This window comes from Homalodisca vitripennis, chromosome X (assembly GCF_021130785.1).
Source record: "Homalodisca vitripennis isolate AUS2020 chromosome X, UT_GWSS_2.1, whole genome shotgun sequence".
Taxonomy (NCBI): domain Eukaryota; kingdom Metazoa; phylum Arthropoda; class Insecta; order Hemiptera; family Cicadellidae; genus Homalodisca; species Homalodisca vitripennis.
The window spans coordinates 86,292,907-86,309,139 of record NC_060215.1 but is presented as its reverse complement, the minus strand read 5'-3'; the positions used below and the strand labels follow the sequence as shown (position 1 = coordinate 86,309,139).

The 16,233-nt window shown below is 34.2% G+C and overlaps 1 protein-coding gene across 1 annotated transcript in view; it reads left to right on the top strand.

Moving 5' to 3' along the window:
• The window catches only part of LOC124369307 (putative tricarboxylate transport protein, mitochondrial), a 44,905-nt gene that overhangs the window by 11,096 nt on the left and 17,576 nt on the right, over positions 1–16,233 (top strand). The window lies entirely within an intron of this gene.

Genomic DNA, 16,233 nt, shown 5'->3' with positions numbered 1-16,233 from the left:
TAATAAATACGTAACAGAAACTTTACCAAACAAGAGAATCACACCTTCATTGAAGATTGCCTTGGAGGAGGCCAAGACTCATCTTGAGCTCAATCCAATACAGAATGAAGTTTCTAGCGATGAGAACATAGAAGAGATTTTCTTGTATAATCCTGATGAACAAACTTCAATGGAGATATGCGAAATAAACAGCCAGCTACTACATGAAAAGGAAAAAATAGAATCATCCCTACGCCTGGCGGAGGAAGAAGCTGCCGAAATGTGTGGGAATTTTGAGAAAGAGATAGCCAGTTTCAGAAACCAAATAAAACTGCTAGAAACAAAATTATTTGAAAAAGAAAAAAAACTGTTGGAACTACAAACAAAACTGACCATTTATAATAGTTCAGAGGAACTAAATAACCTGTCACCAAAAGTATGCATCTCAACCAGCACACAGACAAGAGAGGAAGTTTTAGGAAATGAAATGAACGAACAACTTCTCACTAGACTGGAACAATATGAAAAAGAACTTAATAGTAAACAAGTACTTATTTTACAACTTAGAGATTCAATTGATGAGTTGAATGAATCGGCTGAAAACAAAAAGTGTCTACACTGCTACCCTCCTCTACAACACTCTGAGTTCACAGACGTTAAGGTGAAATCTCGGAATAAAACCAAAAACAACTCACCTCCTAAACAAAAATGTACTGTTGTAAGTGAAAATCCGTTCAATAGTTTGGAATTGGAAGACAATGAGGACGATGGAAGACTAACAAAAGAAGTCTCAAAGCCTCGTCATGGAACCACCAGGAAACCAAATGCCAAGAATAACACTCAAGCAAATATCAACGTTGAATCAAAGACCCCTGTGGTTACTAACACAAGACCCAAACTAATCATTTTAGCTGATAGTCATGGGAAAAACCTAAGTTCTATGGTGGAGCAGAGGTCGTCTTTGAATGTATGTTCATACGTTAGACCTGGTGCGAGGTTTCATCAGGTGGTGGAGGAGGTTGAAGAAATCACTAAGAACCTTACCAACGAGGACCATCTTTTGGTGATAGCTGGAACAAACAGTGTTGAAACAACAGGTGTCAATCGGCTAATGATGGATGTTAACAATTTAATCAGCAGTGTTAAGCACACCAACCTCCTCCTAGCTACACTACCTATGAGGCACGACCGCTGCGAATTGGATATAAAAATTTCCAGAATAAATGGTGAAATTGAGAGCATTAGTGAATTGAACAAAAGTACCGTGAAACTTCTTCCTCTCCACCTGCTACCTCGTCACCCGTTTACGACTCATGGTTTACATATGAATAGAAGAGGCAAATACCAGGTTGCCAAAATGATAAGGGAACTGTTGCAGAGGAAGGATATTGAACCTGAAGCCGCACTTCTAACCTCAACCACAGAGGCGACCCCCAGTGAGCAGTATCCACCAGATTCTTCAAACTCCAACATCCATCATCAAGTGATTGGCAACTTACTGGAAGAGATTGGAGCTGGTTCGGGACTTTCTTCTGGAACTGCCCTCCCATCTGAAAGGGAACTATCGCCCTCAACCCTGGAGACATCTCCAAATACAACTATTATTAATGCTGAGAATATTAGGCCTAGTTTTTTGTACCAAACAAATCAGTTAATAAAAAAAAAATAACAGTTAAGAATAGTGCTCCCACCTTAAAGCAGCATAAAAGCCTCATAAATTTATTATATTTAAATGTACAAGGATTAAAAAACAAAATAGAGGTCTTGGATAGTTTTATTAGCGATAGTAAAGATAAAAATAATGATATTTCAATTATTTGCTTATCTGAACACTGGCTTAATGAAGGTACAACTGACCTAGCATGCCCAAAAAATTTCTATTGTGCCTCTGAATTCTGTAGAAAAGATAAGATTAGAGGCGGAACCTCCATTCTCATTGACAAAAAATTTGACTCAAAAAAAATAGATGTATCCAGTTTTTGTTCCGAATTAAATTTTGAAGCGTCTGTGGCTGCTGTGGATAGTATTAAAGTTATAGCAGCCTCTATTTATCACTCACCTGCTGGTGACCCCAATGTGTTCTTGGAGACCCTAGAGAGATTTCTAACTTTTATTTCCTCATATCGTGGCTATTCAGTAGTTGTGGGGGGAGACATAAATGCCAGTTTTGACATAACCTCTTGCAAAAGAAAAACAAAGGAATTTTTAAATATTTTAAGACAACATAATTATTTTTGCCTGAATAGAAAACCAACCCGGGGAAACCATTGTCTTGACAACATTTTTTTAAATTGCCCAGAACAAGTTATCTCATGTAACATCTTTGATTTTCCCTTTTCAGACCATAATGGTCTAATTTTAAATATTCAAAAACATAACTTTTCAAAAGTATCTGAAAATATTAAAGAAAATAAAGAACAAAACATGCCCTTTGTAATTAGTTTTTCGAAGTCATCAATGGCTGATCTGATTAACAGTTTGTCGTCACACGATTGGGATAATTTACTTAACAACAAAAAAGCATTGTGTGCCCAACAATTTTTCCAAGCATTCTTTTCAGTTATAATTAATAAATTGACATTTTTTTCCACATTAAAAAAGCAACAATCCACAGTTAAAAAAGTCCAAAGAAAGCATGAATGGTACACAGGAGAATTGACCCAAATGAAAGAAAGACTTTTATTTCTAGACAAACTGGTGAAGAATTCTGTCTGTGACAGGATTCATGCTAATTACACTGATCTGAAGAGAGTTTATAAGAAGTCCATTGAAGACGCAAAATTAGCACATAATACAGCAAAAATAGAAAATAGCAATAATAAATGTAAGGCTGCTTGGAACTTGATTAAAGAAAATATAAACAGCTCATCGTCTCAACCAGACATAAATATCACCCCAGATCAGTTTAACAACTTTTTTGTCAATTCAGTAAAGCAAATAAAGGACGGTATTAAGAAGCCTAATATTGATAGTTCAAGCTTAGTTAAAAATTACAAAATTGTAAAAAATGATTTCACTTTTACAGAGGTCTCAATTGTTGATGTTACCAAAGCAGTAAAAAGACTTAAAAATTCAGATAGCAAGGATATTTTTAATTTATCTAACAATATGATTAAGAAAATGTATCATACAATTTTGAACCCTTTAACTATATGTATAAATAAATGCATGAGAGATGGATTTTTTCCTGATGAATTGATGTTGTCAAGACTGTGCCCAATTTTTAAGAAAGGGTCTAGAAATCTTACTGAAAGCTATCACCCTATATCAATTGTTCCGGTACTATCTAAAATTATAGAAATGATAGTACATGATCAACTCATTGCTTATCTGGAAAGTAACAACTATCTAAATTCAACACAATTCGCATTTAGAAGAGGAAAATGTACAATTGATGCAGTTGATGCACTAATTAGGGAAATCCTAAATACTTTTGAGAATAAGGCCTTTGTTCAGGTAACTCTGTGACCTGAGCAGGGCTTTTGACTGCATTGAACATGATGAGTTAATCTCAAAACTAAACTATTATGGTATTACTGGTATTTCAGCCAAGTTCCTTAAAAATTATTTAACAAACCGCAAACAAAGAGTGTTTTTAAATGGGGAATGGTCCAATGAATTAGTGATTGAGAATGGAGTACCCCAAGGGTCAGTATTAGGTCCCCTTCTATTCTTAATTCATATAAATGACCTTCCTAGTGCTATAAAGGCAAAATCTTTATTATACGCAGATGATACAACTTTCTTAAATGTTCACACAAACTTCAACACACTACAAGACCTTGTAAATCAAACATTTACCGAAGCCTCATTGTGGTTCAGGTCAAATGGTTTTTTATTGAATGAATCCAAAACCCAAAACATTTTATTCAGCTTAAGGCAAATCCCTCCATCCGACATAACCAATGATTTCTTTTCTTGTGTTAAATTTCTAGGACTATTTATTGACAATAACTTAACATGGACCTCTCATATTGAATATATTTCCAAAAGATTATCAAGAGTAATTTTTCTTCTTAAACTAATAATGAATTGTGTGCCTGAAAGCTATGTAAAATCTGCCTACTATGCCTTTTTCCAATCTATAATTAGATACGGTCTTGTAATATGGGGCAATAGCACTAGAATTAATGACATTCTCATCCTGCAAAAGAAGGTGATTAGAATAATGACTAAAGCAAATCCATTGGACCATTGCAAACCTCTTTTTGTTGAACTAGAGCTGCAAACTGTTATTAATTTGTATATTTTTGACTCGGTTTCATACATCCTGAAAAATATTCCAGCTCTCACTTTTGGCAACAACATACACAGCTACAATACCAGAAATAAAAACAACATTACAATAGAACACTGTAGGTTAAGCAAAACACAGCAGAGTCACATTGTAACTCCTCAAAAGATTTATAACAAATTAAGAAATGTAGTTGATAAGTATCCAACAAACATTTTCAAAGCTAAATTGTATACTTGGTTACTGAGGAATCCTTTTTATGATCTGACTGAGTTTTTTAGTATTCATGAAGTGAATTTCTAGTTTTCCATTTCTTCCTGTTTATTCTTATTTCTTTCTTCTTATTTACTATACTTTGTTTCATGTTTTGTAAAAAAACAGTATTTTGTATAACATTGTAATGTTTTTAATTGTATAATATTTTAATGTTTTAATTGTATAATATTTTAATGTTTTTAACTTCCTAGATAGGTGCTAATATTATAGGTTATAGTTTTATTTACAATTTTACAGTCCATTTTAAATAGCTTGTAATAGGGATTGATCAGGATGTTGTTTAGTACCTAAGTTTATTCCGTTGTATCATTTATGAAATTGTATTATTTATTATGTAGGTATGAAGATAGGTGGAAGAGAGAAATTCTTGGCAACTTTTGTTAAATATGTTTAAATGTTAGATTAATAATATTGCCTCCAGACTATACCACTTAGGTGTATATTTGACTTTGCTCATGCATTTTTGTAAGATGGCAATAAACATATATTTATTTTATTTATTTATAGGGGGAGGTCTATAACACTTAATTTGTATTTTTCATGAGGGATGTTAGTCACCATAGTGTCTAGACATGCTTCACCCCGAGTTGCCTTAAAGTTAGCACAGTGGCAACCAAATGACGTCACTAAAAAGCTTAATTGTTGAGCAACATTGTTATTGACCCTCAGATTAATATTCAGGTCACCAAAGAGAACAATCTTTGAGTTAAAATTTAATAAAAGGTTAAGAACACTTTCAAGTCCATTGAAAAATATTTTAACATCTCCAGATGGAGGCCTATAGCAGCACAATAAAATTGTTTTTAAGCTTAAAATCTTAATAGCACAGACTTCAAATTGCAGTTCAACACAATAATTTGAAACATTTATTGGTTCAAAATCAAGGTTCTTATTTAAATAGATTGCAGCACCACCATGCTTATGGAAACTACGACAGTAAATACTCCCTATAATGTAACCCTCAGGTATATATAATGAACAATTACCTTCATTCAGCCTATGTTCTGTGATACACACTATTGAAGGTCATGTAGGACCACGAAGATATGTGTCAAGTTCATCAACTTTATTAGTCAAGCATTGTATATTACTATAAAAAATGGTCATATTTTTATTCTTCGTGTTAAGGCAATTATCTGTTCTAATATTAAGACTAGTTAAAAAAATGTCAGTTAGATCTAATTTATTCCTAATAGACTGTACATTACAATGATAAGTACTAAATGATGTTGTTGAGAGTTCTAAGGATGTATGTTTGGCATCACTGGAGAGTCGTTTCCTGTCAGAGACTCGGTGCCTGGTGGGGGAGGTTGCTCAACATTTGGTCTATCCTGATGGTCTGGTGTTTTCTTAGAAGCGACTGCTGAAACGATCATTTCTGCTAGCCACTTCTTTCCTCTGTAGTTGAGATGTAGGCCTTCGTGTGTGTGCAAATGTCTCTCGGCTTTGCTTGCCTCCAACAATGTGACATTGTTATACTTTTCACTAAGTTCCAGTAGGCGCTGGTTTGTTTTTTTAACTTCACGGTTGACACATGACCAGTTCGCTAAGTCGTATCTGTTTGGCAAATCAACTAGAAAAATATTTGTTTGCTTGACCTTGTCCAGTGTTGCAGAAATACCATCAATAACTTCATCGGCCTCATTTCTAGCCACATCATTCGTTCCACAGAGTATCACCAGGCTGTCTTGCTCACTGAGGTTTGCTTCTTCAGTATTTCTGTTGACTAGAATTTGTTTTGTTCGCCCACCTGGCCTGACAAAACCGACTGCGTCATACGTTGTTTGAGATTTATTTAAATGCCAAGCTATATCTCTCCCATGGCTGTCTGCACAGATAAGCATTTTTCTAGTTATAGGTTTTGTGCAGTCTTCTGCAGAAGTCTCTATTCTTAAATCTTCAGATTGTTCTTCCTCGTCAACATTTAAAACCTCATAATGGTTGTTTGAAAAAATTGAATTCAAGTTTTTATTTATCTTAACAGCAGATGATTGAATACAGCAAGTTTTTCTACCTTTAACAGCCAAAGTAAAAGATGCATCCTTATTTGTATGAGAGTTCAACACCATGTTATCTGTTCTACTAGTGCTGACTGGTGTGGATTGTAAGTTGGGAAAACTATGTTGCAAATTAACTGCATTAGGTCTCAATGCATCACTGACTCTTTTAGGATTTTTAGTTTGATTATTGAAGTTGAGTTGCCTTTCCAGTAAAATTATTGTTTCTTCCTTCTTTAATATTATATTTTCAAGTTGAATGTTATGGTTCCTTAGTTGCTTTATTACTGTATTTGCTTCGTTTAAGTCTTCATTTAGTGCTTTAATTATTGCTTGTTGTGAGTCGAGCTCCTGAGTTACATCATTATTTATTTCAATTATTTCATCTTCCAGGCCCAAAGTAACATCAATAGACATGCACTTATGGCAAATCCACTTCTTGTTGATCAGAGACTAGACGTCAACATTTAGCTTTTATCTGGATTTATGCCTTAAACTTATCTATTGACCTCAATATTCTGTTCATGAATGTTATGATTGCATTTTCTTATGTTAAATAAACTGTATTTGTTACAGAAGATTTTATTTATCCCTGTATAAGCTTGGTGGTGATTAGTGGTAGAGTGGTTTTACTGTAAACTTACACACTTTGCACTGATCTTTGCCCTCCCTTTTATAAGTTGATAAGTACCATAAAATAACAATTTTAGGACGTAATATTTAAAAAAATTCCTGGAGAAGGCCCACAGACCCCCCTCCTACTGAGCAGTGGGCATTCTATACCACAATCTCCTATTTTCCAGACACCCCCCAGAGAAAACTCCTGGGTGCGCTACTGGCATCTATATGACTAAAATGAATCCCTAATGTATGTTGGGAATACTGTCTTGTTTCTTGGCAATATTGCTTGAAAAACTTAAAGCGGTTTCATGTGGCAGTACAATATTTTTTGTTTAATGTTTATTATTGCAAATGGATGATTTAGAAGGATAATGGGATTTTGGTCATTACCATCATTATATGTTACAAAAATAGAACACTTTACTTTTTGAGAATTGAAATTTACCCTCTTCTTCAGGTGTCACAAAACCCTAATACATAAGGTTAAACATCCACAACAAATTTAAAACTAAAAAAGTGTGGTGATGAACTTGCCACGTACCAGCTAAATTTCACAACAGAATATGTTGTATATCAATAGATAAAGCAAATACCTGACTGTTACACCAACAGCAAGATTAGGTTAGTGAGAATGTCATTGCTCAGAACCAAGAGCACTACGCAATGTTTGTTGCATATACCAGGATTGTGTGGGACAGTATTTTTGTCTAGGGAGAAAATCAATCTCGACACTTCCTGTGGTATCAAGGCCCATCAACTCAAACAAGGAGAACAGGAAGGTGATAGTTGGGAGAGTGAGAGGTAAAGGGCAGACCCATGGCATTATGCTTTGGTCTGGGATCTTAAAGTCATAGTGTGTGTTCAAATGTTGTTGCCTGATGTTTGTTTGCCGATGTGAATAATACAATGGAATTCCATAGATTTCTGACCCCAAGTATTTTGATAAACTGCATTTCAAACATATACACTAAGCTTGTATGAAAGCTTGATATTTTTAGATTAAGGCGAAATTTAGAAATAATTTAATATAACTTCATACAAATTTCTCCCCCATTAATGTTGCTTTCCATGGCCACCTCTCTTAAAAAGTGACATATCTGTTTACTCATCTAAAGCGATTCAATACCACTTAAATTTCTTGCAAGAATCTTCAAGGTGATGTATCTTTCGCCAGTAACTTTATTTGCAAACAAGCTGAGTGAATAAAGCATTTGCTGGTTTTAGAGCCATAGCTCCTAAATGGCTCTTCTTATGTAAATTTCTACTAACTCACCGTCAAAACAAGGCTTGCTTTAACTAATGTGTAACACATTTTGAAACTTAATTGAACAGCAGTTACTGCTCTAGAGTAAACACTGTTCTGGTGTTTACTCCTAGTAAAAATATTGAGATTGCATAGATTTTTCAAAGATCGTACTTTTTCACCTATAATTTGATCATATTCACGTGTACAATATGTTGTTTCATAATGTCTACAAACATTGAATTAATTCAACATAGATTTTTTTCGTTACAGATTAAACACACAGCACTCTCTATCAACATTCCTCTTTTGTACAAAAAAATAACTGAACTAAATATTACAAACACAAACAAACCATACGCTGAAAACAGTGAAACCTGCGGAAGAGCGTTAAGTCACCGTCAACAACAGTGTGGAAACCTATACAGAGAGTGAGGAAATAAAGCTAGCTTATGCTATTGATGTTTGTATTGACCCCAAGAACTTACTCATGTAACAGACACAGCCACCTATTTCGAACTGTCGCTAGCACATTTGAATGAGCCAATTTTCTCTCTTCACTTCACACAAAAGCATGTAGTACAATTACTATTAGTAGCATCTTCAAGTGAAGTGCATTGTATTGTTAAGTGGCTTGGGCTCAGCAGATTATACTCAGTTGATCCACAAGACGAGTAAGCTATTTGCAAGATTTGGGGGACTGGGCTTCACACTTTGAATTTGAATATGAACATCGCCAAATGCATTAGCTACAAAAAAAGAAACTTCAGCCGGGGCTCAATTGAACTGCTCCAACTGAACCTGAAGAACCAAGACTGGAGACAGGTTCACCAGACAGAGGAAGTAAACTCGGTCTACAACATATTTAACAATATTATACAGTCAAATTTAAATCTCTCTTGCCCGTTCACAAAATCCAGAACCAAACACAATAAAATTAGGCAATGTTGGGATGAAGAGTGCTCAAGATTGAAGAATGCTTACATACAAGCCCTTGACCAGGAAATTCTCTATGGACGGACAGAAGATAAAGCAGAAACAAAGACAAGGAAAAAGGAATACGACTTAAAATTGAAAACCCTACGGAAACAGCAAACAGCCATGTACATCAACAGAGCAGACAACAAATCTAAGGCACTCTGGCATGTGATTAATAGGGAGAGGAAAACCTTAACCACCTCAGAGAAACTCCAGCTTCGAGTAAATGGACAAATCACAGAAGACCCAGTGGAAATAGCACATCATTTCAATTATTTCTTCTCAACAATAGCAGAAAAAACACTTCTAGACAATAATATCGATCCCAGAACTACACACCAAAACAATCCACCCATAGCTCCAACAACCAATATGTTTCAGTTTCAGACTATAACACAAAAAGACGTTCTAAAAGCTATAGACACGTTGAAGCCAAAAACATCGTCTGGTGCCGATGAAATAAGTGCTATGGTCACAAAGACGTGTAGAGAAGAACTGGCCTCTCCGCTGGCGGCTCTAATAAATAAATCTGTACGACAAGGAATTTTCCCAGAACAACTCAAACTCTCTAAAGTGTATCCCAAGTATAAAAAAGGCCCGAAAAATGAAATAAACAGCTATCGACCGATCTCGCTCATCTCAACTTTCTCTAAAGTCATGGAGAAAATCGTTCTGGAACAGCTCACGAACTATCTTGACCAGAACAATGTGCTTACCAACCAGCAGCATGGATTCCTGAAAGGCAAATCAACGGCAACCGCACTGATACAACTAGTCGAATACATCATAGACAAACTAGAGGAAGGTTGCATCGTTAACAGCCTTTTTCTGGATTTTAGCAAGGCCTTTGATTGTCTCAGCCACAACTGCCTACTACAAAAGCTACAAACAATAGGCATAGTAGGGAAATCAGCAGAATGGTTTCAGAGCTACCTAATAAATAGGAAACAGCAAGTGGAACTACAATATATATCTAACAATATATCACAGAAATATCAATCTGAACCCATCAGTATACAAAGAGGAGTTCCCCAAGGCTCTGTTTTGGGCCCAATGCTGTTCCTCTTACTAACAAATGATCTCCCTGCCCATCTGCAAGACAGCTGCCAGACTGTTATGTTCGCGGATGACACTGTTGTAACTCTTGCACGAAAAGATAAGGATCAACTCTTATCTAGCACTGAAGAGGCTTTCACTGCGACCAACGAGTACTGTTCTTCCAACCACCTGGTCCTGAACAAATCTAAAACGGTACAGTTGGGCTTCACTACTAAGAGCAAGGAAGCAAACGTTATGGCACTGCCTGGCCTGGAATCCAGGAAAAATACTAAACACCTTGGTATCTTAATCGATTGCAACCTAAATTGGAATCCCCACATCGACCAATTGTGCAAGAAATTGAGCTCTGGGATATATGTTATTCGCAGACTAATTCAAGTAAGCAACTCAGAGATAGCAAGAACTGCTTACTTTGCTCTGCTGGAATCTCATCTGAGATACGGCATAGCTACATGGGGGGGAACTGCCTCTTCTAACCTAGAAAAGGTCCTTATCCGACAAAAAAAAGCGGTCAGACACCTAACAGGACTTGGCTACCGGGACAGCTGCAGAACGGCCTTTGTTGAGCTGAAAATTCTTACCGTTGTGGCAATCTACATACAAGAAGTCATCCTCCACACAATCTCAACTTCGCAGCTCAGAAATCAAGATGTCCACAAGTACGGAACAAGGAGCTCTACAGACTTTGTCCTGCCACCCCACCACTTGACACTCTACAGCAAGAAACCCACTTACGCCGGAGCCAAGTTGTTCAACCTATTGCCAGATGACATGAAGAACCACAACCCCCAACAGCTGAAGCGGCATCTAAAGGACTGGCTGCTGAAAAGACCTTTCTACTCCATAGAAGAATATTTAAGATGGAAGGACTTCCCAGACTATACCTGACTTCGTTCCACAGCCCACGGACGATACTATACTACTTTCTCATTTCTCTGTAACAGTTGTGACGCCATGCTGATCTCCAAGATTATGCAAAAATAAAGATATTGTCTATTGTCTACACTCTTGGCACTGTCTGTACAAGGAACATTTGTAATAAGATATATGACAATTACTATTAAAAATATTAGTTAAAATACAAGCTCTATCTAATAATTAAGTCATCCTAGTTGGTTTGAATCTCTCACTTAACAGTACTAAAATCTGTTTTCACTTCTCTATTGATATAAATTAATTTTTTCTGACCGGCAGCAGCCTGGATTCGACCCACAAACCTTTGTTTGGAGGCCACTGCTTTAGAACATAACATCATCTTTTTCCAATTTTTCCACCAATTTATTAAGTTTCCAACAGTAGGATTTATCATAAATAACTATCTTATTTAATTTTTCAAAAAAATTGAAAAATTAACATATGTTGAAAAAAGTATTTATTATTATAACAACTTGGAAGTGCCGATGGCCAAGCGGTCTAAGGCGTTGGACTTGGGGTTTGAGTTAGAGATAGCGCAGGTTCAAATCCTGTCTGTGACCAAAGCACTTTTTATCAGTATCATTGACCTTGTACTGTATCGACACTCCCCTTTATTCTGTTTGATAAGATCCTTGCACAGGCCAAGTGACCCATGGGAGTGGACAGAATAAGGCTTGCAGTTTACATGTTATAACGGAATATTAATCATATATTATTATTATCTTGGTTTATTTTTTTGTTTCAACATAATTTATCCCACAATTCCTTGAGTTCACTATAACAATTCACTACTTTTGTTCTTTAACTTTGAATGAACTTTTAAATTTACCATTTGGAAATAAGTAACACTCATATTAAGTGTAGATGTATATTAAATGTTCCAGTTAAATGGTCAAGTTTTAAAGGGGGAACGTGACCCTCTAAAACTTGTTAGTAACAACTGAACCGTATTAATACTGTGCGTTCCAACATAAACTAGGCCTATGTATTTTAAATACCATTTAAACATTTGATAATACAATTTTCCTGCTACAGCACATAAATGTGACAGCCATATGGAAATGCTAAATTTGGTTAAAATAATTTGCGAAATTTGTTATACTAATTATGTGTAACATTAAAATATTTAAAAAAAACTTTGTTATTTATAATACAATTAATTACATTGTAAGTGTTTGAAATAATGTTGATTGTTATTGTTATAATCTTTTTGGATGAGGACTTGAAATGTTATTCCATTTATGAGCTACCATAATATATCTTGATGTCTTTAGTTAATTTTTAAACATTTACTTTGAATAGCGTACATGAGGTCACTTACTGTAAGCTAATTAATTATCTGTACTTTTGATAATGCCAATTACAAGGGAACTTCTAAGATATCACAGATGATGACACAGTGACCCTTAAATCACATTCAAGGCTATTTTTTACTTTTAAATTTGTATTATGCAAGAGACCTACCTCTTATATTTTGTAATGCAGCATTTATTTCTTATCCTTATTCATTTTTACACTTTACCAAACACATTTATACAAAATTGAGTAATATTAAAATAAATGTATTGTTTTAGTATACTCAATTAAATCAGTATTTTATTCTGTAGTGTTTTGTTCATTAGGACATTCTTTTTATTATCACTAATTTTTAACTTCATTAGATGAATGAAATATTTTTTCTTCACCTAAGGAGTATCAATGCACAAAGTTTTCCAACCTTAAAAAAATAACTGTAGAACGTTACAAACTATGATGACTTTAACTGACAACCAACAATCATATCTACAGTCTATATTTGAATTCTTCTTCTTCTTGAAGTGCTTGTAAAAAACAATAAAAATTAATGATCAGCATTGGCAAAAATATAACTGGAGGAAAAACAAAATTACACCTACGGTACTTTTTCTAATTCTTGAATGTTGAAACACCTATATCTTAATTTACTAAACCTATTGTAATTAACCCACTGTCTTAAAGGTATGAAACCGTTCTGTTTGCATGATACATCTTGGCCTATTTATAGACATATGTCACTTGTTTATGAAACAAAATATTCTATATTTAATGTTTTGTATAATGTAGTTCAAAGTTAAACTGCTAGATTGCAGTGAGATTCACCATTGGTAGTTTTTGTTTTATTTTGAAGTATAAGTTTGTAAACTAGCATAATTATTAGCGATTTATTTGGCTAATGTTTTAAGCTGTATTACATAAAATTTATGATAAACTGTATGTTGATAGTTGTACATTAAATATCTTTTATTATATTGTAAATTGAAATTTGTATTGAGGTAAACAGTGAATTATTATCTCAATTTATGTTATATGTTATCTTGACATTAAGCAGCCATGAAAATATTTTTCATATGGTTTAGCCCATTTAGGGTCTTTAATTATTTTGTATGCAAATTTATTTTGTGTCACTAACTGAAACTAGAAATAATCATAAACAAAGGCTGTGTGTTAACAAAGAAGACGCTATAGTTTACATGGTATGTTGAAAAGGTAACAGAATGTTCATGTTTTTAAATATATCTATTAGTCTACATTAATTTTGTCACCTTCAAAATAGTCTCCAGCATATATTATGCACTTGTGCCAGCACTTCTGCCAGTCCTCTAGACACTTCTCAAACTCGATCTTTGGGATAGCCTTTAGTTCTTACAGTGGCGCACTTTTAATTTCATTATGCTTATAAAACAATGGCCATGTAAGGTTCTATTTACTTTTGGAATTGAAAAGAATCACACAGAGCCATATCTAGATAATATGGAGGCTGGTGCATTGCTACAGTACTGTTTTTAGCCAAAAATTCATGAACAAGCAATAAAATGGAAGCAGGTACATTGTCATGTTGAAAAAGCCAGGGATAGTTTTGCAACAAATCTGGGCGTTTTTCCAATTGCTTCATGCTAACAGCGTTGAACTTGCAGGTAGTACTCTTTATTGACCGTTTGACTTTGTGGTAAGAATTCATTATGCACTATGGCATTAAAATCAAAGAACACAGTTAGCATAACCTTCAGGTTCGACTGCACTTGTTGAGCCTTTTTCAGTCCTGGCAATGCAACTCAGTGGCACTTTTTTCAGTTGTAGAATGCCACTGGGATGATTGAGCCTTAGTAAGACATCATATCCATAAACCCATGTTTCGTCACCTGTTATAACACGTTTCAGTAATTCTGCATCAGCGTTGACTTAATTTAGTGACGTCTGAGCAACTTCTATTCTTGCTGGTGCTGTTTTTGTTTAAAATTCAACAATTTTGAAACAAATTTTGCTATCACATGTTTTGTACCCAAAACATTGAAAAAAATTGTGGCATGAGTCAATTGATATGCCAACATTATCAGAGACTTCTCAGATCATAATACGGCAATCATTCATAACTATTTCTTCTACTTTTTTCATGTTTTCATTGGTTGTTGATATGCTGGGGCATCCAGAGCCCCATCATCAATGTCATCGTCATATTCAATGTCTTCATGGCCATCTTTGGAACATGTATACAACTCTTAAACCCTTGTTTTCCTCATAAAAGACTTACCATATGCCTTTGTTAACATTCCCCACTCTTTGTCACACTTTATTTAATTTTTCACACAAAATTTGATACAAATTCTTTAATCCATTATTTTTAACAAATAAAAATCACTGAGTTCATAAAACACATCCAACCTTAGCAGCTACGACTGAAATTATAATAATGAATACGGCTGGAAATTTTATTATACTTCAAGAGCATAAGTACCAACATAATAAAATAAATCTTGACAATTGAACTCTCCAAACCTCTGTAACTTAAACATTTTCTTGACTTTTTGAACACTGCTCATATATGTGTCTCGTATTACTTACTTTTCAAATCTTCAGTTTGATGTACAAAACTATGTATATTTTCAGTAAAGCCATAAATAAAAAAATCGCCAAAATAGTGTTCCTACAAAAATCAAGTAGTTAATAAATGTTGTATAGACAAGATACTTAAATTTGCATTTATAACTTTAAAGAATTTGAATTGGAAAATTAGGATGGATCAAGCCGTATTTAGTGTATTGAGCTGGGTACACTCTGTTAAACCATAATGCAAGTTACATATACCAGACTTGGCTGTGTGTGGCATAGTAATGTGTTTGATCGCTTTGTTTGATGTTCGTGTTACAACCCAATCCAATCAGAATGTTTTGGACTGCACAGCATAGGACTGTTTGCAGTAATGTTACGTGGTCAATCAACCAATCATGCTTTATTCATAATTGCAAATTTCATACATGGAATAGTATCAACAATAATCTTTATCATAAATATTTAAAACAATTAAAAATTCATAAACACCAAAGACACTACAATTAAATTACAAAAATTAAATAATTTCAATTATTAGAACAATTTCAGCCTACACGACTTCTTCAAAATCCTCCACTGAGTATAAAGCCAACCTTGTTAAATATTCTTTTAGAATTTATTTTTATTTGATAAATTAAGTTTTCTTTTTTCATATTACTAGGAATTATCTTTAAGAATTTATTACCTGTATATACACTTTTTTTGTAAACAGTTATACAATTGGAACTTAATGATTTGCTTTTTACTTGATAGAACATCATATTAGGGTATGGTTCTGTTATTCTCCTTTGGATGCACTTATACTATAGTAGTAAACTATGATTTTCTATTTGAGAACCAAAGTTTAAAGGTAAAAAACTACATTGTTTTAGTGTGTGAGAGGTACATTATATGTTAAAGTACATTGAGCCAGCCCTGATTATATAATTTATTCCATTAAATCTTACTTACATTTATAAATTATATAACTATGGCAACATACATCGTGACTCAAGATTTTTATATATATAAGATTTATGAATTGTAATATTTGTTTGTTATATAATGTATTGTGAGTAAACTATTTTTAAATCTATTTAACATCA